The 22,472-nt window shown below is 50.1% G+C and overlaps 1 pseudogene; it reads right to left on the bottom strand.

Moving 5' to 3' along the window:
• LOC142567992 (uncharacterized) lies at nt 1–8,924 on the bottom strand (annotated as a pseudogene).
• Between the last annotated feature and the right edge of the window lie 13,548 nt (nt 8,925–22,472).

Genomic DNA, 22,472 nt, shown 5'->3' with positions numbered 1-22,472 from the left:
TTCCGAATTGCTATCCAGTGTGAACAAGCAAGCAGTAGCAGACCTGAAACAGCAATTTTATGTTAGAAAAATTATATGTTCACTGGTTTAAAAGAAGTCCTACTTCCTTGAAATTTGGATTTTTCAGCCTTTGAATTTTTCAAGCTGCACGCCAGAAACAGATGACTGAAAGCGAATTTTATCTAAATTACGGTTCACAAATCGGATGTGCCAACACAAACGGATCTGGCTATACATTTTGACAAACCTCTGCCGACACTCAACGGAACAAAATTCCATGTCCCCAACGCGAGACAGGTACTGAAACATAACATCACAGACAGACGCAAGATGTGCTGTAGCCTCGATCATGGCAAGGAAGTGGGTCTCCAATTCCTGAACAAAAGTAAATAGCCTTTGTGATGGCAGTGATATTGCCAAAAAGTTCGCTTGGTACATGATATGCTTTTAACATTGTAAAATATTGGTGCGCTCCACTGAGTGCGTTTTCTTCACCCAGCAACAAGTGGCGACAAGTGCAATCTTTCAGTCTTTGTAACGAATAATTTCTCCAAGAAGCCAGCGACGTAATAAGGTGCGGATTCATAGATTAAGAGATTCAATGTGGGCTGCCAATTCTGAAATATCCTCAAGACATGGAAGGTCGTCAGGCTTAACCCATTTGAAAATGTCAACCAGAGAACTGTTCAGGAAGAACGGCGACACTTCCCTAAGGAGATCAATTTCATCTTCTACATTTGCTTTCTCGGAGAGTTTAAAAGGTTTTTGAATGCAAATATGTTTCAAACCAGAAATAAATTGCGCCACATTGAGGTTAGTGTTGCACCCTTGTTTCTGCCTGATATGCCCAAATATATTTTCGAGGGGGTCCTGCTGCAGCCGACGAGTTAGCAAGTAAATCAATTCATAATATGTTGAGAGGTCTTCCAAAAGATGAACTGCCTGAATAGTGATCTGCCGTTCAGTGACTGTTCGCGGCTGACGCCTTGCACAAAACTTCCATGATGGGAACCACAGAAGCTGTTCTCGAAGAAACTGAATTAATTCATTGTCACCCTTTTTAATTCCGTATCGACACTTTTGTGCATATTTATGGGGGATTGAACTGTTCAGAGCGTCGAAGATCTTATCCATACGCTCACAGAAATTTGCTGTAGCTATGGCTGATGCAGGAAGTTCATTCACATAGACTAATGCCATAATTGCTATGCTAACAGACAACTCAGTACTTGTGCCGCTCTGCTAACTTTCACGTTGGAAAAAGGTTTCTGGTAGATGTGCCGCTCTGTCAGCTTCGGAGCCAATCGCAACCGCAATTCGTGCGTCGATTTGTAGAGGTGTTCAATGTACGACCAATCAACAACCTCGTTCCCAATTAGTAGCTTATGAGCTTGACATTGTTACGTGTGGTTTGGACCAAATTAGGCACATCAAAAATGTAATACTCGCTCACCCAGAACATCAAAAAATGGTTTCTCAATAGTAATGCCCAACTGCTGAGCTAGGCTTACATAGATGTACCTTGATCACAAATTACTGCTTTCACAATAATTTTGACGGCTTTCAGTTGCATAATAATTGAGTGGAATAATTTAGCCATAATGCTTGCTGATGACAATGTGTGTCCTACTGCAAATGCGACTGCTTGCACCCACCTCTTGGAAACACCAGCGAGAAGCACAACCAGTGCCCTGTCAGCAATAATCGATGACCGTGACCGTTCCATGCCATCACCTATAGATCCATGCGCAAAATCCTGACCCGCATCAAAAGACAACTTCATTTTTAAGGCTAATTCATCAAAAATCAGGGTGCACACTCGATCGCATGCATTCCAAGTCCGAGTGCTAGCTGAAACATTCCGTACTATTCCAGGAATTACACCTGGTGACATTCTAATGTTGCTTAACCACCGTCTCAGAGACCGCTGTGTAGGTAGAGGGAAAATTGGTGCCAGAAAGCGGTATGCTCGTGGTCCCCGAAAGTTCAAATGCAAAGCAAATTTCTAAAGCCAAACCGGGAAGCCCTTGCCCTTGCCCCTCTGCTGCAACTGCACGTGTGCACACAACAGTTTATAAACCTCCTCTGTCATATGTGGATGGATAACGCCTAGTGCCTTTGAAATGGACGGTGGTAGCTTGCGCTGGTTCTTCCGCAACCGTGAGATAGTCCGCTGGCAGCTTGCTACCTAAGGCTGTAGTCGTCGGATGGTCCTCCTAAATTTCTTCGACGGAGAGCCCTTCGCTGCACTGTTGAAAGCAACTGTAAGACAAATAGTATACATGTATTAAGTCATGGGTACTAGTCCTTGATACAAAACTAATTTATTCGTTTCCTCATTCTCGATAGTGTATGAGAGACAGTGAATTATGATTGTTTATATGTATGTTTGTGCTTTACAAATAGTATTCCTAAATAGAGGCACCATGACCACAATCAGAACTAGATCAATATTTCTTTGTCAAAGGCGTACATATTAACTCATAATAATGCTTGACTAAACAGCAAGAGTATCAAATGATTGGTTTGACTGTTCTTCAAACTTTCCATTAACACAATGAGCCAAATAACAGCCAATATCTTACAGGGACAGACAGATAAGTTTAATGATACGCAATACAGAGAGGTCGGCCTGGTGTACATTCCTCTAGCATTACATGAACCAAACACTTACCAAGGAAGTCTCCTATTGAGCTTGCGGCTGAATCAATAAAGCTGCTGGCACTTTGGGAGACCTCGGACACATCATCTGTACAAACACAGAAGTACAAGATAATTAACCCCGCTGGCAGACAACTAGAATATCCTACAGGTAATATACTGCAGTGGAAGCGTTCTACCAAAAATGTTATGCGTCACATGCATTCCACGGGCTACAACGCTAACAAGAACATGTCCGGCACAAGTTTTCGGCACTTCACTCCCACTGCCTATGTATGTGACAGTACAAAGCAACGAAAAGACGGGGAATGCGGGAGATGGAAATTCAAGACGATGAGCAAAACGTGAACAAGGTGAATGCAGTACCAACGTTTCGACTAGTGGATTTGAAGAAGTATACGTTGCATACTTTTATAGATTGTAGGCCATGCGGTTATAGAATTTATTAAACAGAAATCGCCCCTATGCATTAACAAAGGTCATGGTCCTGCACAAAACCATGCAGTAAACTCCGTCAATTAGTGATACGAGAAGTAGCACGAGAAATTGTGCAGCCGTTCCTCTCAACCACACGAAGCTTTAACGTATAGAATATAATGAAGCCTTTCTTTGTGGCGTTCAACCAGCGACCACTGACCATCGACCACTGACTGTCCAAGGAAACGGGTGAAAGAGGCAAAGAAAGCTATTTTAAAATGTGGGCCGATCCCGAAGATAGTGCCCGAAGAGCCGGTTGAACAGTGTGCAATAATTTATCGCTAGACCTGTCCACTCTCGGCTTCCCTGAAAAGTGCGCCGGGATTCTTACACAAATGGAGATTGTCTTCCATCTGACCGGTCACTTCGAAGTTTCCTCGGTGCTATAGTTACGCGCTCGCCATGGACATTGAAGTATTATATTATTCATTTCTACATGACAGCTGGGTGTCAAAGCGAAAAACGTTGTGGTTCAGTTTCGATTCGGATACATAAAAAATTATAACTGTTTCCGAACTGGTTCTTGAACCGGTTCACTGTAGGCACTGGTCTACTTTCCAGAATGCCGACAGCAAATGTACTGCAAGACAAATGGTATTTCCATTCTCCTCTCGGTGCAAGACAAGTGTGGGTCTCTCTGTGCAAGCATGTTCTGAAATACATGTTATGAGCACGAAAAGTAGATGTTACTTTGGCTTTGGACTGCTGTCTTGCTAGCACGAAAAATTCTCCCAATATAAGCAGCGGAGGTAATGCTGTTGCATTGCAACAACCATGTGAAGTTCAGAGGCAGTCAAGCCAAAGACATCATAAGAGAAATTAAAGGGACACGAAAGAGGAAATATTTTTTGCCGTGCCAGCAAACTACCCTACCATAATGCCAAAGAACCCATTCTTACCACGGAAGGCGGTTAGCAGCACCCCTTTTAGCCAGACTTTTACTGCCACACTAAAACCATTGCAGAACTTTTCCTAACAGGTTCACAGTAAAAAAGTGGCACTACAGTGCCGTCACTATGTCATGGCACTGTTATTTGTGCTTGCCGTTTACACAAATTACGATGAGGGAGCAGTTAACGAGAATGACCGAGCTATTTGTGCAGAAACACGCAGTGCGCTTAGAACCACTAGAAAAGGCAATGAACAATACTCTTAAAAGAGCGCGGTGACAGTAGTGAACTAAAAGGAAGTGCGTATTGGCTTTCTTGACATAGATCACATTATTGTATTTAAAGAAAACAATGAAAGTGCTACTGATTTGTTTTTCAGCGTAACGTAAAAATGTCATAGCAGGACGGGTATTATAGAGGCCTACGTTCACGGCGTGGCTGCTGTGACCCACTGGGAAACTTATTGGCGGCCCTGAAAAGTGTCGTTTTCGGCAGGCTGACGCTGTCTTTTACTGCCTCCTATAGGGACGATGGCAGCAGTAGTGCTAGCAGGCACTCGTGGTGTGACCTTTTGCGAGGCAGGCCGAGCACTGGACCACTTTGTACTTTCTCTGGTGGTCATGGTAAGCAGAAAGCACAGTTGGGCCGTACTTTGCTTTAAGGACTTCTGTGCAAATTTTTCCCATTTGGTTGATGCCATGTGTTGTCGACACGTGGTAGCCATCCAATGAGAACAAGTGGTGTTTTGGTGACTTGGTGCAATTCCATAATCGGTGCTGAAGAATATTAAGGAACAGTGGCAGTTGTAGCAAACAAACTTTAGGTCGTACGAAATGGGAATAAAGATAGTAAAGCATGTCACACAGGCTCCTCAGATCAAGATTGAGAATGTGTACCCAAGGAATACATTTCAATGTGGCCGCCAGCTTCTTGTTCAGGTTGCGAAGTGTCAGCATGGCATCCTTGTCTGTCACAACATCTTGGTAGAAGCTTAAACACCAGCACAAGAGGTGCCACCTCTTGCTCAATTTTCAGCATCAGTTCCTAAATCATAGTGTTCGGCTATATAATCATAGCGCAGAAAATGCCGAAGCCGTACGCCACTTCTATTACAAAATTTTAAGCAAGGCAGTGCAACATTTTTAGAACGCAGCAAATGCTGCCATGAACATGCCAATCATGTATTACTCATTTGCATACGGCAGGAGCCCACGATGTTACATAAAAGATCGCACTTGCATGTAGCTTTTACGCGCGTTTTTGTTCGTGTAGCCTATATTGGATTCCACCTAAGACGCTAACTATTGGGCTATTGTATATGATCATAAGTTCTTACGTGAACACCCATCAAATATTATAGCAAACGGGGAACCCACGGCCAGCACATTCCGCTTGTCTTGTCACTGCTTTCTCTTCGCTCTGTGGCACTCTGTTTTGATCCTCGAACTTCAAGGGTTACTTGCCATAAGTGCACCACAGAAAGAAGAAAAAGTAAGAATGTAGGAACAGGCAGGCCGTTGCTATTGGCACCCCAGCTGAGAGGAAAGTTGGTGTTCTGGTTGAACGGGCAAAGTAAACGTTCCACTTCCTACATATCTGCGACTGGCTGGCTCTCCAAAATTTTATGCGGGAACATACTCATTCAAAGGTATTGCAGTCAATTCTATGTGTTCTCAGTTTTGGGGAAAGGTGTTGCAGGGCAACATATTATGTTGAAAATCTCAGGCTAAAAGTACAGATACCAGATGTGTACCAGCAGTAATACAAGCTAAATACATGTATTTCCCCAGGAGACGATGGGAGGCAGCCATAAAGTGATTCTGCAAACACTCAGCACAAGACAATCGTTCAAGAAACTGTGAAATAGAGAGGCAACTCATTAAGTTCACAAGCTGGAACTGCTTTATGACAAATAGCTGGGGAAACACGGGTTGTCCACACTACAGCAACAGCGCAGAAATTAACGCGGAGCTGGGAAATAACCTGTTTGTATACAAGTATTTGCACTTCTAACATTTATTCAAGGGTGGACTGGCAATGTTTAGTTTTTTTTTAGATTCAGGATGCTTTATTTTTCTTGAATTTTTCCAAGAAAGTTTGGCGGAGGCGCACTACCGTCAAGCACCTAACATGCTGTATTTTTGCGAAAAGGACTTAGAGTGCGATTTTCTCACACGATATAAGCGACCATTAACTAATATTTTGGGTCACCTGTTTGGAACCCGGTCCACTCAACATATACGTTTTAAAAGACGTATGGGTGATACTGCAATAAAAATATTTTTGATATTGTACAAAAATTGATTGGACAAATGTTTATAACGAAAACAACTGCAGATAAAGCTTAGTTATTTTTCCAGGTATAAAAGGAACATTATGACCAAGCTTTCCCATTAAGCAGATACATAACCGTAAGGCTAAAAAGTACCGAAAGCCTTTGATGAGTTCGACACTTCGTATACGAATGAAAGAAAAACTCGTGTCATACATTCATTCAGTCACGAAGTCTAGAATTATTTGTCAAATATAAAAACCACAGAAACACGCTGAAATCCGATCTGAACAGAGCAAGAAGAATATTTTGGAAACATTCCTGAAAAAAATACTTCACAATCATAATTGGGTCAGGGAGGTGGTTAACACCTTCACTGACAAAAACAAGCAAAAATTTAATGAATTCGCCATAGCTGCTTGTGATGGTTCAATCCGAAGGGGTCAAATTTTAGCGGATGGTATGCACGACTTTTGTCAGCTCTGGTGCATAGCCAGATGACAATGAAGACGCGTGTATAAATTCTGCAGTGCATATCGTTCCGATATAAATCTGTTTCCTTGCAACCGACTGGCCCCGCTGAAACTGCACGGACTATTCAGTACTTAAAGAATAATGTGGCAGCTGGTATCGGTGACATAGGTCACGGAGAAATTAAGTGTGTATAACCATTAATATGTAATGTTCTTGCCCACGTGCTCTGGGCACGGGTATCTTTCCTCAAGCTTTAAAGATAGCAAGAGTAATACCCATATATAGAAGAGGTAGAAGAGACGTGCTAACAAATTATCTACTGGTGGCAGCCCTACCCACTATATTCAAGATTTTTGAAGGCATCACACATAGTATACAAACTTCTTTCATAAACAAGCACAACATATTAGCAAAAAGTCAGCATGGCTTACAGAAGAATACATCAACGGAGCAAGCTTTGACATTCATTAGAGGTAAAATAACTTTTGAAAACAGAAAATATATGCTTGGTTTGGACCTTAGCCTTTAAAAAGGCTTTGTATTGCATTCATCATGAAATATTGCTTAATAAGTTGTCAAGGTATGGTATAAGGAGGACGGCGTTAAAACTAGTTTAAAACTACTTGAAGTCGCATTCATGTAGTTAAGGTAAATAATAGAACTTCCAAACTAATCTTAACACAAGCTGTTCCGCAAAGATCGATCCTATTGCCACTTTTGTTTTTGATTTTGTGGGTCTTCCTGTCTCACAGGAGTACCGACCACCGCAGGTTCGAGCTTAGCGATCGATACCCAGGGCCGTGTCAGCCTCAGTATCTAGCGCCGCTGCGCGCGAGTACACGCAACAACACAGTATTGCCCTATGTTAACTGGTACCGTTTATTGTATCCGACGGCACCCGACACTGCACAACCTCCCTTTACCGGGGCGGCGGGGAACCAAAAGGGTCCCGCACCAAGGTCGAAAAAATAGTCAGGGGGCCATAGCACGTCGCTGCGAGAGGACAGGCTCAAGCTGGGACACGCCGCTAGAAGACCCGGCGGCTATGCTACTTGCTATCACGATAACCAATGGGCCAACTCGCGAGAGCTCGGGCAGTCTCCTTCGTCTTGGGCCTCCGATAAGTGCGGTTCGGCGTGATACAGACCTCCCGAAATCCCTAGTGACCCGTTCTTCGCCTTAGCGTCGGGACAGGATCAACACGAGGTACGCGCTCCTTGCACGGGCAAAAGCACCGTGCGTGAGCTCAATCCTAGCCGCAAAGGTGTCGGCGGACGAGAGGAAGCATGCACGTAATCGGGCTCAGTCCCAAGGAGAGAGACACGCTACCGTCACGAACGACAGTAGCCACCAGGGGCCGCTTCGTGACGTCATTGCTCCGCCCTCACCGCGAACCATCGCCAGTCGAGCCAACTGGTGGAGCGCCACCGCTGACAACTGGTTCAGAGATAGAAGGCAGTGAGGCGTAGGGATTGCAGACAGGTGAAATGCACCCGCGCAATGGCGCGTCGAATTCCCCAAATCCCCACATCCTCCTCTCATTATTTCCCCCCTACCAGTCTGGCGAAGACGTAGGGGCTAATGCACCAAAGACAATTTAGCCTTTCAAGCACTAGCTAATTGCTACCTCAGCCCATCAAGCACTATTAACCACTTTCATGCGCACTACACATAAAAAACATACATACAAGGATAGTGGAAAAATAATAAATAAACGATAATGCACTCTAAAATACAAGAAAATGACGCCGCGAAGGGGGGAAGAAATATTAAGTCTGCTGTTAGCGCGGGGCAGTGTCCAGGGTGCGAAGTGAACTCGGCGCCTAAAGCCCTGTGGCTAGGGCGGTGGCCGAAGTCACGAGAGTTGCGAGCGTATACGTTTGACTGCCGGTCAGTTAACACAGGAACGGGCTCACCGTTGGTCCATCGAAGTTATTTGCGAGACCGATGAGTGCTGCTTTCATGGTGGTGGTGGTCCCAAACTCCAGCTGTATGGTGCGGGACACTGCCAGGTCAGCTGGCCACGCCGCCGTAGGCAGGATGAATGGACAGCCGCAACGGCATCTGCAGGGCGTTTCGCACGGCGTCGGCGACTGCAGAGAGCCGAGCTCTTGGCCTGATGTCATAGGGTCAGTGACGCCGTCCACCATCGGTGTCCACGGCGATCCGATGGAGTTGGTGCGGCTCCTTCTGGTTGCTTCAATGAGTAACAAGAACGGCACCGCGAGCGGTGCCGTTCTTTTCTATACTGCGCGTCGTTCACAACGCGCCACGCCATGCCAGGCGCGAAGCTTCCCTCTCTCCGCACCAACGAGTCAAAGGGACCATTTTACCCCCCGCGCTGCATGACACGCCAATTATCGACACCCTTCTTGGCAAAAGAGAGAGAAAAAAAGCGAAGCGAGGGTAGAAATCACAGGAAAACAAAACTGTTCAGTCTATGTACAAGAAAAAAAAATGCACTATACAGCTGCACACTAAAAACATTAAAACAATAATTGCACTCAGCGCGCGGACCAAAGAAAAGAAAAAAAATGCACACTGGTAAAACACTGCCAACAACAATAGTAGAACGCTGGGCTGGGGCCAGCTTCTTTTCGTGCACTGGCCGCAAGGAAGCTAGCCCACTGAGGTTAAGCAATATTACTGAGGGCCTTCGGTGGCGGAAAGAGTCCGCCGTCAGGCGCGAAATCACACAGGTGAACGCTTCCTCAGGTTGTACCAATGCGTGGTCCGAATGCGGTCCGAAGCCCTGAGTATGCCCTGTTGCTTGTGGGTGATGCCACTGGGCACCGGCGCGAGCTCGTCGGACCGTGACGCAAAGGCCTTCAGGTCGGCGATATGGGCACGGCTGAGTTTCCCCGAAGGGGGATCCTTCAGCAAGTACGCGAGCGTAGACCAAACTTTCTCTACTCGGTACGGACCAAGTCACTTAGGAGCGAGCGAGGGTGAGAACAGGCTCGCGTCGCTAAGAGTGTGGTTGGGCTTGAGGACTAAATCACCTACCTTAAATGAAAGATGGCGAGGCTTCCGGTCGTACTGAGCCTTCTGCTGGGCCCGGGCTGAAGTCACTTTGGCTTGCTCAACAGAGAGCCCGACAAAGCCTGTCCCGAAATGCCGAAGCATAAGCAGGACAGTCTGACGGCGCCTCCTCTTCCCCGAGCTGGCATTGAATGACACTGGCCACCAGATTTGCCAGCTCCCTTCGAAAATTAAGGATTGCGGGAGAGAAACCAGTCGAGTAATTCTCGATGGTTCAGATTGCGAACGCGAACTCACTCAAGTGGTCTGCCCAATCTTTTGACTTACGGCAAAGGCCGCCAACATTGGTTTTAGGGTTCTATTGATCCTCTCTGTCAAATTGGACTGGGGATGGTACGGCGACATGGTGCAGTGTTTAATTCCCAGGGAACGGCACGTAGTACCAAACACCCCAGCGGTGAAAAAAATAGGACGCGTTGTCCGGAATCAGTCATTTCGGAAAGCCGAACCGACAAAAAACTTCCTGTAGCCTCTACAGCAGAAATCGCGCTGTCACTTTCAGCAGCAGAAACAATTCCACCCACTTCGAAAAATGATCGACTACCATCAGGTGTGTGAACTCCTGCTTACTCCTGGGGAAATGCCCCATAAGATCGCAGGGGGCCACTAGCCACGGGCGCTTACTGTCAGTTGGTTTCATCCACGCGGGCGGCTTGCCACCCCTTGATTTCACCGTTTGACAGAAATGGCAGGAACGGCAATAACGAAAAATGTCGCGGTTTATGCCTGTCCAGGCCACAGTTTGGCTTAGTTTCGCATAAACTTTTGAGCCACTCAAATGACCGGCCAAGGGTTCAACATGAGGTGATCGCAACAGTGCGCTTCTCAGATTCTTGGGGATAAACACCTTAAAAGGGTCCACAGCCTCGTCATCGGTGGCTGTTTCAGCAGGAGCCCATCGTGATCCAGCAAATATGAATCTGCGGGGGACTCAGCGACACACTCTGGCTCCGGCCCCCCTGCGCCCGCCGCACAACCAGCAGCGTCTCGGCGCTCCATCTCCCTGAGACCGTCCCTCACTCCGCGACAAAACGGATCAATTTGCTGTGCCTTCAGTAGCTCTTGCCTGCTGAATGCGATTCCAATTCTCCCAAAGCGCAGTCTGGTCACGTCCCCACTCAGGACTGCAGCCAACGGCGTCGTGGGTTTGCTTTCGAGATCCCCCCGCTCGCTCGTTTTGCGGCGCGCTGCTTGCCTGGAGAGCGGAATGGCAGGTTTGCCAACGCCTTCTCTAGAGGGTGTTGGGTTTGCCCGCTTGCGCACGCGCCTCTCTCTCCACTCTTTTCGCCCCCGACGCTTGCTGGCGCAAAGGCACCGGCAGCGGCTGTAACACCTGGAGGAATGCTCTTGGTGGACAATGGGGCAGGAGATAGCGCGTCAGCTACCACGTTCGTGCAACCCGAGCGCACAGCTCGAGGGCCTGCCCCCGAACTCTGCGTGCGGCACACTTCCGACGCCCTATCTGCACAGGCAACATCGGACGCCAGCGGATTGACGAACGGCTTTAGCAGCGTGAACGGCCCGTCGCGATAGCGGCCATTCGCAATGTTCATAACGATTCCTGTTTTAAGGAGAAAGTCCCTTCCGAGAATCACAGGAACACTGAGCCCGGGGAGATGAACGAAACGCGCGCGTCTCATTCGCTCTCCCCACCTGAGTCAGCCTTGCGCCGCCCGCCGAATGGGCCACGCCTTTCGCAAGATTGAATGTCGTTCGGCAGTCCCGCAAGCGCACTGAGTGCTTCTGCAAGTGGGACATCATCTCTTCGCCGTACAATAAAGCGTTAGTGCCCGTATCCAGCAGCGCCGAAAATTCGCGGCCGACAATGATCACTGGAATGAAGGGCGCGTGCGCACCAGCAACACAACCTGCTCGGTACGGCGAGGGAACAAGCAAAGATTCGGTCACTCGTGCCTTCACGAGCGACCCGCGCTCCCGTTTCCCGGCGTCGCAGGAGGCCAGGGCACGGTGCAGTCCCCTGCTACATGCCCTCGCTGTTGACACCGAAAGCAGCGCACTCCGCTGCGGTATCTTTCCCGAGGAGGAGCGGCCTCAGTTCCCTGCCGGGGTCGGCTCGCTGCTTGACCAAAGGGCCTGTTATCACGAGCGTCACCACCGCACCGATGCGTTGGGTCGAAGCGCAGGGACGCGCTTCGACCCAACGCATCGGTGCGGTGGTGCAGCACAGGCTGCCCGCCTCGCGTACGTGTAGGGATCTAGAGCGCGCGCGCTCAGCTCCCAAGCACTCCCGCTTGTAGCCGCAGAGGCAGCTTGGCCGGGTTATTGGCGTCGGGGGAGGGATACAGGCCCTCCACGCGCGCAGCGTGGCTCAAGGGCCTGGCTGGCGGGCTGCGGTAGGCGATAGGCTCGCGCGACGAGAATGTCGTCTTGAATGCGCTTTGCCTCGGCGGTCAGCTCTTCTAAATCTCGGAAGCGGCTGCCGCGCAGGTACGCCGAAAAGGACGGATGTGCCTGCCTTATCACCCGTTCGACGCGTTCCTCGTACGAAGCTTTGGGCTCGGCGACTAAGAAAAGGTCTTGCATCGCGCGTACGTACTCCTGAAGTGACTCGTCAGGAGATTGTATGCGTAGCTCAAGCTCTCGCCGCATTCTACTCTCGTAGTCAGGGGGAAGGAATTCGCGCAGGAATGCCGCGTGGCACTCCTCGAGGGTTGCTGCACGGTGTCCGGTAAACCGGTGCCACCTAGCCACCGTGTCGGTAACTGTTACGGGAACGACGCGTTCGAGCACCTCCTAATAGAGGCGATGAGCAAAACGAGAACAAGGTGATAGCAGAAGCCAACGTTTCTACAAGTGGACTTGTCTTCTTCAAGGCGACGTATGCTTTCCTCGCCACAGTATAGACCTTTGCACCGGAAGCCTCGAACCAGAGAGTCGGAAACGGATATCAGGCCCCCGGTAGCGAGAGTAGCTAGCGTCTCATAGTTGCTCTCTCTTGCTGGACTGTCACGAGCGCAGTTCCCGCATTGACTGCACGACGTTTTCGCGGTTTTAAGCTTATCCGCACAGGCTATGCGAACGTCCGGGCAGCACTGCGCTGTGTATGGTTGTTCGAACAACCAGAAGAAGCGCAATGCAGCAAGCACAATGTTCTGCAAGAGGACTGCGGCTGCAACATTTACTTGTATCGGTTTCCTGCCGACGCGGTACTGAAGCATCGCTGGATTAGCGCTGTAAATCGTCAGGGATTCGTCCCTATACGAAGTGGTCGCGCGTCTGCTCGATTCATTTTATCGACGGGAAGCGGACACCTGAGAATCCAGAGCCGATGCTTCAGCTCAGATACGCGAGGAAGGCAAGGTGCGCTGTGTGTGCGTCTCCATCACCAGCCCCTAATATTTAGATGGGTTGTAAATATGCAAATATGACGATGGGTGCCCGATATCGACGGGTGCTTTAGGATCAGGCGGCTAGCCGACAGTGGCTGACGTCGACGCCGTTCCGCAATCGCACGGAATGATTCGCAGCCACGGGCGCTCAAAAACAGAAAAGTATTCGCTTTAATGCGTAAAGCGACACCTCTCAACACTGGTGATACTTGCACTAAAGGTCCAAAACGGCGCTGAGGAGACTTAAGACACGGAGAATCATAGGTGAAAGCAGCTGCAGCGCTGAGCTGACGCTTTACCCGCCGTGGTTGCTCAGTGGCTATGGTGTTGGGCTGCTGAGCACGAGGTCGCGGGATCGAATCCCGGCCACGGCGGCCGCATTTCGATGGGGGCGAAATGCGAAAACACCCGTGTGCTTAGATTTAGGTGCACGTTAAAGAACCCCAGGTGGTCAAAATTTCCGGAGCCCTCCACTACGGCGTGCCTCATAATCAGAAAGTGGTTTTGGCACGTAAAACCCCAAATATTATTATGAGCTGACGCTTTGCCATCCGGCAGTCGCGCGCAGTCGTATACGGCCGCTGCCAGCAGGAAAGTTTCTGTCTCGATGTGTAGCCAGTGCCTCTCGACACTGGTGAGAATATGCTCCTGACACTGCCCAGGCGGCGCGTCCGAGCAGCGATCGTCAGCGCCTCTTGCGGCACCTTCCGTCAAAACTGACACTGACGGTCCACGCTACTCACGCTGCCCACGCGGATCTGCCAACGTGATCGCTTGTTCATGCTTGTTTTGAAACGAACAAATGGCGCAAGTTTTGCTATCTTATTTCAGACCAATCTCAAGATCGCACGGTCGTACGCCCTGCCATTCGTCGCAAAGGGGAAAAGCTCTACGCTGCCGGGCACGTTCACAGCGTGAAAGAAGTCGCCGGTGAGACTGTGCTGGCGAAGTGTCACTCCCAGCAAGGCGAACGCAACTGCAGCGTACCTCTGGCCTGAGTACACTGAACTATAATATTATGCTCTGATGAAGCAGCTCAATTGAGTGTGCAGGCATGGCTCAGCTTATTAAGCATTAGGCGTAGGTGTTCTTATCCAACCATTTGAGTTACCGCAGAGAAAATGTCCTTCCATGCGGCTGTTGTGACACGCTTGCAAAGCCTCATTTGCCAGGGAGGATGGGCGCCATATGTTTCAGAATTATTAAAAGGCTATTTTAAACAACTTGCACAAAAATGTTATTAGACTGCTATGTTCTGCCAAGCAACTGCAGTACTTTGTTTGCACTCTAAAACAAAATTACACCCTTTGGGTTGTATCTTGCCACACAACAATAAACGTCATCTGTCTTGTCCGCATTTCCTTTCTTTAACGCTGCGAGCCCGGTACTTCCCAGTAACGAACGGCATGCGCGTTATCAGCATGACATATCATTCCCGATAGGAAAGTAGCGGGCGCGGCGTTTTCAAGAAAGGAAACACAAACAAGGCAGATGGCGATTATCGTTGTGTGGCAGATACACACCCAAGGGGGGGGGGGTACCCTTGTCTAAGAGTACACAACTGCCGAGGCACCGGCACGACCTTCAGCCGCTCCAGCCGCCAAGACTCGGGTGACCGTCTTCGGCAACCTGGACCCAAACAGTCACACAGCGTGAAGTGCTCAGCGACTCACACAAGCCAGAACATCTGCAACCGCCACGCAGCACGCTTCGTACAGCAAAATAAATAGCTCTAGAAGATATGGACAATTTGCAAAAATATGTAAGTCGGCTGCCCGGCAAGACTCTTTCTCGACCAAAAACTTCAGTCTACTGACTACAATAATTTCTAGTGACCCCGCAGGGGCGTCTGCGTCAGCAGGCGTTTGGTGTGTTGCGACACCACGTACCCGAGCACACGAGGGTTGGACCCTCCCGCGTGTAGCCGTGCGCGGCTTAGCCGTGTCTGGGGAAAAGGGGATCCTGGGGGTTGAGCCGAAGCTGGGTGTTTGGACCTTTAAGGCCCCCCGGCGGAGGCAACACACCTCTTCGGCCTCGGCTTCACATAGACGGCACCCCCGGACTGACCCACCCGGGGGAAATCGGCAGTCGCCTTTTCCTGTCCTCCTCTCCAATCTTCGTCTTTCTCTCTCGCCTTTTTCATCTTTCCTGTCTTCTCTTCACTTCTGCTAACTTCCTAGTCTCCCGGCGGCAAGGGTTAACCTTGTGTAGCTAGCCAGCCTTGGTTATGCTGTATTTGGTTATAGCAGCGATGTACAGCTGGCGTTGGCAGGGTTTCTCTAGCAGAAACTCCTGTCACGTCCCCCTGTTGGGCTCCATGGTGGGTGGTCGGCATCGCGGCCGAAAACCCTACTGTACTCATGGAAAACGCTTTTCCTAAACTCCCTGATCGCCCTCACAAACGAGGGCGCACCGAAGATCTTTTTCAGTTTTTCGGACGACAAGTCCAGAACTTTCCTAGATATCATGTAATCCACTCAGAAAACTGTTACGTTTCGCCTACGACGCGCGGTTTAGCCGGCGCGACTGCAACAAAGCGGCAGACATTTTGGCCCGTTCGGCGTCGCCGCTACGCTCCCCGCCAAGCGCGTCCAGGCATGTTCCGATGCCACGTGTCTTCATGTGCGTGTGTGAGTGTATGTGCCATTGTGCCCGACCGGAGGCGATACGACAGTAGAAGTCACCTTCTCCTCCCAGCCATTGTGCCCGACCGGAGGCGATACGACAGTAGAAGTCACCTTCTCCTCCCAGCCATTGTGCCCGACCGGAGGCGATACGACAGTAGAAGTCACCTTCTCCTCCCAGCCATTGTGCCCGACCGGAGGCGCTACGACAGTAGGAGTTACCTTCTCCTCCCAGCCATTGTGCCCGACCGGAGGCGATACGACAGTAGGAGTTACCTTCTCCTCCCAGTCTTTGTGCCCGACCGGCGGCGCTACGACAGTATGCGTCACCTTATCTCATTGTACAATCACGTGCTCGTCTATTGAGGGGTTCCTTCTTGCCCTCAACTGCGAGAGTATAAAAACAGCTGCCCCCGGACGAAAAAGGAGGGCTCCGATTTCTTCTGTTGAGTAACGTGCTCTCCCGTCTCTCTACTTCGGTCAACCTGACCGCCAACTCTTTGCGATATTAAAATAAACAAGTTGTTTTGTTGTTACCAGTCGACTCATGCTTTGCCGGGACCTTCGGATGCTTCCAGTTGTACCCCAGGCCGCCAGGCCAACGCTACCCTTGGGGCTTGCGACCCAGGTGCAACCACGGGCGTCAGCGCCGAGTTCCCAACAGGTCGTACCATCGGTGCGACCACAACAACCGTTGCCATCGGTGGGATCCAAACAACTGTCTGCCAGCGGTGGGATCGCGACAACGGAGGCCAGCAGCAAAGAGATGCAGTTGACTGTATGCTGAGCAGCTCAACAACGATCACACAGTGCACAGCCCTGTGTGATGACTGGTTGCCTGCAGCGGAACGACTGCGCTGGACTCTTGGCTGCGAGGTTTGGTGAGTGCGGGACTTTCTTCTTCTGATCTTTGCCAGGCTTTTGTTAGTGTCAGAAACAGAGCTGGTAATTGTGGTTGTCGTTGCTGCCGGGTTAGATTGCGGCAAGACAATAATAGGCAGTAGAGAAAGCAGCATTCAGAGCAGCCATGGATTTGAAGTCGTTGCGCAAACCGAAATTGCTGGAGCTTGCAAGAGAGTTGGGTCTGGATGTCTCGGACAAACTCAGAAAACCAGAACTGCTAAAGGCTATTCTTGAGTTAGAGGCTGAGGATGACGAGCTGTCGGAATGCCTTGAGACTATTGAGGAGAGGTCAAAAAGACAGGAGCGCGAACTTAAAGAGCAAAAAGAGAAACATGAGCGCGAACTTAAAGAGCAAAGAGAGAAACAGGAGCGCGAACTTAAAGAGCAGAAAGAAAAAGAAGAGCGCGAACACGCTTTGGAAATGAAGCGTCTCGAGGTAGAGATGGAACGCGCTCGTAATGGAAGTCAGGCACACGGTGCAGGAGAACGCGTATTGTTCAAAATGAGTGACCTGATGCGGCCGTTTAAGCTTGGAGAGGACATTGGTTTGTTCCTGGTTAACTTTGAGCGAACGTGCGAGAAGCAGGGGTTCTCTCGGGAAACGTGGCCACAGCGCTTGCTCACTTTGTTACCCGGCGAGGCGGCCGACGTAGTCGCTCGCTTGGATAGAGAGGAGGCAGAGGATTTCGACAAAGTGAAATCGAGTCTGCTAAAAAAGTACAGGCTGTCAGCGGAGGCGTTCCGTCGGAAGTTACGGGAAAATGAGAAAGGCAAGAGTGAGTCATATACAGAGTTTGCGTACAGGCTTATGTCAAACATGCAGGAGTGGCTCAAAGAAGAGAAAGCGTTTGGTGACCACGATAAAGTTCTGCAGTGTTTCGGGCTAGAACAGTTTTATAGTCGGTTACCGGAGAACGTGCGGTACTGGGTCTTGGATAGGCCAGACGTTTGTACGGTGGCTAAAGCCGCTGAGCTAGCCGAGGAGTTTGTGACGCGTCGGGCTCGCGGAGCTAAGGACGGTCAAAAGGGTGAATTTGGCTCGAAGTTTGAGAGGCCGAAGTTCACACCCATGAGAGCAAAGGGGAACACGCGTAGTGAGGATGCGAGTGAAAGCAGTCCGACCAAACGTAAAGAGACGGCGGCAGCCGAAGCCGAACGCAGAAAGCGGTTCGAGATGAGGCAAGCGCGCGTGTGTTATACGTGCCAGAAGCCGGGTCACTTTTCGGCGCAGTGTCCGGAAACAACACCAAAAGTTGTGTTTTTTTCATTATGCAGCACTGACGAGAACATGAAGCTTCTCGAGCCTTACATGCGAGACCTCCTCGTGAACGGGAAAGAGTGCCGAGTGCTTCGCGATTCCGCAGCTACAATGGATGTAGTTCACCCGTCTTACGTAGAACCCCATATGTTCACGGGCGAGTGCGCATGGATCAAGCAAGCCGTGGAAGCTCATAGCGTGTGTCTGCCAGTAGCAAAGGTGCTTATTGAAGGACCTTTCGGAGCGCTTGAGACGGAGGCGGCAGTGTCATCTATGCTGCCCCCCCAGTACCCGTACCTATTTTCAAACAGGTCCGATCACCTCCTGCGCGAGAAGGGGCTTTTGTTTGGTGAGGCTAGCGTTCAGGCCTTAACCAGATCGAAGGTTCGGGAGCTCGCTGCAAAGGCGGTAGTTGCGGGGCCGACGTTATCGAACAATGAAAAAGGGTCAGAGGTGCAGCAAGCTGATATTCAGAGCACGCCCGAACTGAATAAAGTTGAGCCTGTAGCGTTGAAGGCGCCAGATACTGGAGAGGAAATACCCGATAAGGGAAAGTTAGAAGAGCTATCTGCAGATTTGCTCATCGCGCCTACGTCAGACGGACTTAATAGGTTGCTAAAAGTCAGCCGGTCGGCTTTGATAGCCGAGCAAAAGAAGGATGGTAGCCTAGAAAACATACGCTGCAATGTCAAGGAAGGTATCGCCAGGAAAAATGCGCGTTTTGTGGAAAGAGGTGGAGTCCTGTACCGGAAGTATCTAGACCGCAGAGGAGTGGAGTTCGATCAGCTGATCGTGCCTCAATGCTATCGTCAGGATCTGTTGCGCTTGACGCATGGGGGTTCGTGGTCCGGACACCTAGGAGTTAAGAAAACTAAGGACCGTCTCTTGCAAGAGTACCATTGGCCAGGGTGTTTTCGGGACGCAGACCATTTCGTGAGGACATGTGACACCTGTCAGCGGGTGGGCAAACCAGGGGACAAATTGAGGGCGCCGTTGAAATTGGTACCTATCATTACGGAGCCTTTTAGACGGCTCGTTATTGATACAGTGGGACCTCTGCCGGTAACAGCCACGGGGTACAGACACATTTTGACTGTGATCTGCCCAGCGACAAAGTTCCCTGAAGCAGTGCCGCTTAAAGAACTCAGCTCAGTTGAGATAGTCAATGCACTACTGTCCATATTTGCGCGAGTTGGTTTTCCTGCGGAAATCCAGTCAGATCAGGGCACAGTGTTTACTAGCGCTTTGACGACAACTTTTCTCGAAAGGTGTGGGGTAAAGCTGCTACACAGCTCAGTGTACCACCCACAGTCGAATTCCGTTGAGAAGCTCCACTCCGTCATGAAGCGCGTGTTGAGAGCATTGTGTTTTGAACATCGAACTGACTGGGAGCTGTGTCTGCCTGGGGTGATGTTTGCATTAAGGACCGCGCCGCATGCAGCTACGGGGTTTTCGCCAGCTGAGCTGGTGTACGGTCGCTCGCTTCGGTCTCCGTTTCGCATGCTTCGAGAATCGTGGGAAGGCAGGGGCGACGACCCAGTCGTGGTGGAGTACGTGCTTAAGCTCCTCGAACGCTTAAGAAGGGCACAGGAGTTGTCAGGTGAAGCAATGGCAAAGGCCCAGCAGAGGGCCAAGGTTTATTATGATCGGACAGCCAGGGCCCGTCGTTTTGAGGTGGGCGATGAGGTCATGATATTGCGCACATCGCTAAACAACAAACTAGACGTGCAGTGGGAGGGCCCAGCACGAATTATTCAGAAACTGTCGGACGTTAACTACGTGGTAAGTCTGCCAGGAAAGCGGAAAGCACAGCAAGTTTACCACTGTAATCTGCTCAAACCTTATAGACAAAGGGAAGCAGTGGTGTGCATGATGGTAAACGTTCCTGAAGAGCTTCCGGTCGAGCTTCCGGGACTAGGCTCAGTGACGAACAGGGAAGACACCGGTCAAGTCATTAGTGACCTTATCAGTAACGCACCGCTGTCGCCTGAGCAGAAAACCGAACTACACGAGCTATTACAAGAGTTTCAAGGTCTGTTCTCTGAGAGGCCTGGTAGGACTTCTGTCCTTACTCATGACATAGAACTTACCTCCCCAGAGCCAGTACGATCCAAGGCGTATCGGGTGTCACCCCGCCAGAACGATATTATGGAGGCTGAGGTAAAGAAAATGCTACAGCTTGGTGTTATTGAGGCAGGTGAGAGTGATTATACCTCCCCTTTGATTTTAGTTGAGGTACCGGGCAAGGAACCTCGTCCTTGCGTCGACTACCGCAGGCTTAATTCCATCACTAAGGATCAAATTTATCCGATCCCTAACATCGAGGAGCGCCTTGAGAAAGTTAGTAGCGCTCAGTTTATTTCCACCCTAGATCTTGTCAGGGGTTATTGGCAGGTTCCACTTACAGAAGAGGCTAGTAGGTATGCGGCGTTCATTTCACCAATGGGAACATTCCGTCCTAAAGTGTTGAGTTTTGGTTTGAAGAACGCGCCATACTGTTTTTTAAGCCTCATGGATAAAGTGTTGCGGGGACAGCAAGAATTCGCTTTACCGTACCTAGACGACGTAGCGATATTCTCCGCATCCTGGTCTGAGCATATGGCACACTTGCGGGCAGTGCTAACCCGCCTGCGCGAAGCGGGCTTGACAGTAAAGGCTCCTAAGTGCCAGTTAGCACAGGCCGAGGTTGTCTACCTCGGTCACGTGATTGGTCAGGGTCGTCGCCGCCCCTCTGAAATAAAGGTGGCCGCTGTGCGAGACTTCCCGCAACCGCGCACGAAGACCGATATTCGGTCGTTCTTAGGTGTCGCCGGCTACTATCAGAGGTACATCCCCAGGTACTCTGATATCGCGGCTCCCCTGACGGATGCTCTAAGAAAGACAGAGCCTCAAACAGTCGTCTGGGACGAGACAAAGGAAAGAGCTTTTAGCGCCCTAAAGAGTGCCCTAACAAGCCAGCCTGTGCTACGATCGCCAGACTATACAAAAGGGTTCGTTGTTCAGTGCGATGCTAGTGAGCGAGGCATGGGCGTTGTACTGTGCCAACGGGAAAATGGAGAAGTAGAACACCCCGTCCTGTATGCTAGTCGTAAGCTGACCAGTCGTGAGCAGGCGTATAGCGCCACCGAGAAAGAGTGTGCATGTCTCGTGTGGGCCGTTCAGAAATTGTCATGCTATCTAGCCGGCTCGAGGTTTATCATTGAGACGGATCACTGCCCTCTCCAATGGCTGCAGACCATCTCTCCCAAAAATGGCCGCCTCCTGCGCTGGAGCCTCGCTATGCAACAATATTCCTTTGAGGTGCGTTACAAAAAGGGGAGTCTCAACGGTAACGCCGATGGCTTAAGTCGAAGCCCCTAACGTAGGAATCAGCCTCAAAATTGTTTGTTACTGATGTTTTTCTTCCTGAGGCAGGATTTTTTTTAACATATTGCTTTTGTTTAGTGTTTCAAAGTGATGATATGCTTTCTAGTGCAATTTTCCAATTTGTGGACGCGTTCTGAGTGATGCTAGACTACTGTAAGGAACTAGGCAGTGGTATAAAAGGGGAAAGAGCCTGGCAGGGCTTAGTGAGGGTTGTGCCGTGCTTGCTGACTGAGCGGTTGAGTTTCAGCGTAGTTCTAACGCTTGCCGGGAACGAGAACAAGAATGTGAACTCTCCCGAAGTCACTTTGCAGTGTCCTGTGCGAACCTGAACGAGAGAACGAGGCCTTCTCTGTGCGCTGCGCTCAAGAAACGTCGAGGGACGCCCGACTTCGGTTATGAGCATCATCGAGCGACATCCCTCCGGACAGCGGATGCAGTCCACTGTCCATCGGGCCCCGCAGGGGCGTCTGCGTAAGCAGGTGTTTGGTGTGTTGCGACACCACGTACCCGAGCACATGAGGCTTGGACCCTCCCGCGTGTAGCCGTGCGCGGCTTAGCCGTGTCCGGGGAAAGGGGGATCCTGGAGGTTGAGCCAATGCCGGGTGTTAGGACCTTTAAGGCCCCCCGGCGGAGGCAACACACCTCTTTGGCCTCTGCTTCACGTAGACGGCACCCCCGGACTGACCCACCCGGGGGAAATCGGTAGTTGCCTTTTCCTGTCTCTCGCTCTCACTCCAACCTTCGTCTTTTTCTTACTTTCCATCTTTCCTGTCTTCTCCTATCTTCCTCTCACTTCCAATTTTCCAGGCAGCAAGGGTTAACCTTGTGTGAATAACCAACCTAGGTTATCTCATATTTGGTTATAGTGATAACGTACAGCTGGCGTTTGCAGGACCTGTTCTTACAGTCCCTGTAGCGTCCCCTTGTAGGACTCCCCGGTGGGTGGCTGGCGTTATTGCCGAAAATTAAATCCCTTTATGGCAACCTCTTTCCCTCCGCTTCCTGATCGCCCTCAGAAAAGAGGGCGCACCGATGTATTCCAGTTTTTTGGTCGGCAAAAAGAATCCTTCCCTCGTTTTCACGTGATCCACTCTGAAAAACCAGCTAAACCAGTGCGAACTATCTCACCATTCCTTGTTTCTAAGACATTGACTG

Source organism: Dermacentor variabilis, unplaced genomic scaffold, assembly GCF_050947875.1.
Source record: "Dermacentor variabilis isolate Ectoservices unplaced genomic scaffold, ASM5094787v1 scaffold_15, whole genome shotgun sequence".
Classification (NCBI taxonomy): Eukaryota; Metazoa; Arthropoda; class Arachnida; order Ixodida; family Ixodidae; genus Dermacentor; species Dermacentor variabilis.
This window is presented reverse-complemented; position numbering and strand designations above follow the sequence as displayed.